Source organism: Dermacentor variabilis, chromosome 4 (genome assembly GCF_050947875.1).
Source record: "Dermacentor variabilis isolate Ectoservices chromosome 4, ASM5094787v1, whole genome shotgun sequence".
NCBI lineage: Eukaryota > Metazoa > Arthropoda > Arachnida > Ixodida > Ixodidae > Dermacentor > Dermacentor variabilis.
In genome coordinates this window covers 105658284-105662117 of record NC_134571.1, presented here as the reverse complement: position 1 = coordinate 105662117, position 3834 = coordinate 105658284, and the positions used below count along the sequence as shown (strand labels likewise).

At 42.9% G+C, this 3834-nt stretch overlaps 1 non-coding gene across 1 annotated transcript; it reads left to right on the top strand.

Moving 5' to 3' along the window:
* Positions 1 to 281: 281 nt before the first annotated feature.
* Positions 282 to 354, top strand: TRNAL-UAA (transfer RNA leucine (anticodon UAA)). The gene has a single exon. It is a non-coding gene; the product is annotated as a tRNA-Leu (tRNA).
* Positions 355 to 3834: the final 3480 nt, after the last annotated feature.

Here is a 3834-nt window from a genome sequence, read left to right as displayed (position 1 = left end):
TATGATATGACTAATAAAATCGGGACCCTCGGTTAACCCCCTTTCCTCTCGTTTATTACATAACGAGGGTCTCGAATCCGGCTACATTGATGCCTTCAGGTAGCATATGTGGGTTTATTGACCAGTTGCCTTCACCCAAAAAGATCACGTTCTCGTGACGCCTGCGGCAAAAAAGGATGTCCCACGTCCGCCGCCAAGGTCTGTGTGTGGTGGCGCTGGCTAACACTCCCAGGGTTCTACCAGGACACATAAATACCCAAGAAAGTGGATGGTAAAACAGCGCCGCGGTAGCTCAATTGGTAGAGCATCGCACGTAAAATGCGAAGGTTGTGGGTTCAGTTCCCACCTGCGGCAAGTTGTTCTTTCATCCACTTTATTTTCCATTATTCTTCGTTTCTTTATTTCATTTATTAAGCTCAAGTAATTTCCCCTATGTTGTCCTTGGTGTCAATGTTTGTTGGCTTCTTATGATATGACTAATAAAATCGGGACCCTCGGTTAACCCCCTTTCCTCTCGTTTATTACCATTTTACTTGGTGTTTTGTCTGTGGTGTTCACCGCCTGTTCCATTGGTTGAGACAACCAGCTTCGGGGCATGATGTTGAAGATACGTTTTCTATAGAGCACAAAAAGGTTGTTATCAAACTTTGCAGTCGCTTTGAGAGGGAGGAAGCTGACGTGAAGTAAGTTTACGTTCAAATATGTTTCACCTGTCCATCCAGGGGTTTACAACGTTTTTGTGTGATGTGGAAAACTTATCGTAGGCCAAACCGATCGTTCTTAATATGTGAGCATACGGGAACGCTTTCTGTTTTTTTTTTAAAAATGCCTATAATCAAACATACATAATTTACCATAGTAAGTGCTCCTATATAACCGGGCTCAAGGACACCAGGTAATTAATGAGACAGAGTGATAAGTTCATCGCAAAACTCCTGAGGTGTTTCAGTAGCACGACATGTCAAGTGTACATGCCATTGCTCCATTCGTATCACATTAAAAAGTCAACCTGCTTTTTTTTCTGAAATCTTCTAGCACTAGTGCTCCGGTAATATCCGTCATTTCTTCCGACCTGACATTGCGTCACGTTTGTGAGCTTGCCTTATTTGTAGTTTTTGGAATTCCGAGACGATATCCTTGTCGAGGAAGCGGGGCCTTAATTGCTAAAATTTCTGATCGGAGTGCCCCAACTATGTTTCCATTTCTATAGCTTGTCCTGCGTCTTTTGTGACACTGACAAATGTACACTTCATTGCACTATTTTGCCTAAACAACTTTAGGAAAGCAAGTAACGAATCTCTCAGAGTTCGTAGATATTCCTGCATATCGAACAAAAACTCTAAGCAAACTTGGTACTGGTGTGAAACCTGAATGCGACAGTAGGCAAACGTTTATATATAAGAAAATATTCGTACCGTCGTCTGCTCCCCAAGGCTCTGTTGTGCTGGTTATACGTGCTTTAGCCACCCATGTATCCCTGCGGTTACGGAATTACGCTGTTGAGCTCGACGTCGCAGAACAGACCCAGGTCGTGTTAGTCGCATTTTATAGGGATGGAGAGTGCAAGAACACCCGTACACACAGATTTCGTGGCACGTTAAGAAAGCTCCTGCAGCGAAAATTATTCCAGAGGACCCTATACGGTGCGCCTCTTGATCAGGTTTGTGCTTTCGCCCTGTAATACCTCAAAGTTTTCTTTCATGTGCTTGGATTGTACGCCTCCACATTCTAGAGCAACGGTTCTTAACCGTTCGAATTTCCTCTCTCATTTTCTCGTCTCCACAGTCGCATTTCTAATGCGAAAGGAACTCGGCCCACGAAAGATATTGCCACTGAAGCTCATCTCACAATAGCCCCCGACCTTAAATTCTCAGGGCACTGTTGTCGTTCAGGTTGTGGATACACAAGAAAGGCTGGTATCTCGAAAGCGCCAGGCAGTTTGCACACATTCTTCTCTACATTTCTTCGTTGTTGATGTTTTCCTTTCGTTCTCTTCCTTTGTTTCTCCTTCGTTCTTCAAGAAGATTGTCCCGCTTCGATTGCCGAAGGTGGCGCTCCATCGCACAGTGTCCCCCGAAGTGCTCATTTCTCAGTAATCTCTCACGTTCATGTTTGCTTGCCGGCCGGAAGCCGGCAGAGCCATTTTTCTTCACTATGGCTTCATTTGTTCCCACTAGTTCTTTTTTTCTGTAATACCCTGGGCTTAAGAGAGAAACCTGGCCCAGCTTAGATCTATTCCATAGCCAAAAGTGGAGGAAGCGCGAGAAGTCAACTTAAGGTGTCGTGGTCTCAAAGCAAGCCCTGCCACCTCTTGAAACCAAAATTCGTTGCCTTGCTGGCTTCGTAGTGCGTTTAGCCCTTTCTGTGCGTTGATCTATTTTTCTCTATATAGCCCCAAGTTTTATTCTTCGTTTGTTTTTTAGACTGCCGCTGAGAGTGTTCAAATTCGGATTAAACCGATGCTTACGTTTGCAATCTTCCAGCCCAAACTCCAACACCGTGTTCTGCGTTGTTGCAAACTATATCTATATTAAAACAACGTGAAAAGAGAAACATGCGTTTTAACGCTTTTGCGTGGAAGTTGGACGAACTGATGTAGTCTGGGTGCCCAATGTTTGATTTTCCAAAGAGCGATAAGCCTTTTATGCACTTGTTATGCTTCCAGGTGCTCAAAATTTCACATCAACGCTCTTTAAGCATGTTCGCTGTAAACAGTGAAGGAAGTTTTAATGGGACCTTAAAATTATGCTTTTCTCTAACCTACTATTTTTTATCTATATACAGTGATTGAACCAGAGCCCCAGCACTTTCTGGAGTTTAGAGATAGGATAATGAGAACTGTTAGTCCCCGCTATGTTCCAATACATGTCCTAATTTCCCACTCGGCAATGGCTCTAGAGAAATAACCGCATAATTCAGGAATATTTGCACAGGTACAGGAGCAAGATCTCGAAGCCTGATTGCTAGGCTGTAGGAGTCACAATGGGGACAAATTGGCCTTTCCTAGAGCAAGTAATTTTGCAAATTAAGAGTAACGCTTTTCAGGTGTTTGTCGTTGTTCTTTATTATTTTTCATAATAACACAAGTTCGCTTTTGCACGAGTGCTGTGTCTTCGGTAATTAGGCTACGCAGCTAAAATTATTAAGTGTATAAATTAGTCAGTTCGTCAGTATGGCTCATTCGCCTAAGAGACAGATACAAAATGCACATTATCGCAATTCCGCGGGCACATGGGGGATGATCCAACGAGCCCAGTCGAAAACACGGGGGATGTAGCTGTTTCTACGCGAGCGGAAGACGGGCGTTTGGGTCAGCGCAACTCGTTCACACGTTCGATTTGATCTGATACCTGCGTATTACTTTGCTATCAGTAGCCACCATTTTCTACACTTGCCTAATTTTTAATTATGATGCCATCTTGTTGTTGAATCCCATGGATTCGAAAGTTCATTCACGAAGATGTGTTTCTTTCTGACCTTGCCTCTTGTGTTGGCAGAAATATATTCTCCTAAATATGAAAACATAAACATTTTCTTGCGAGAACAGAGGCGTTCTTAGGCGCCATATCACTGCAGATTGCGGCCCCTCTTCGCCTCTTACGGGTTATCAAATTAAATTTTCTTTGGTGCACGTGATAACTTGAAATATAGCAACACATTAGCTTCCACTTTTAGTAGGCATGAGAGTGCTAAAACATGATAAAACGCCACAACGTTCTTTGGTATTTAGATTGATAACGCTTGATCTGGAAAAAATGCGTGTATATGCAGAGTATATTCCTGTATCTACAGTATTTCTGATACTACATGACTATATTTCTCTATGGTAATAAT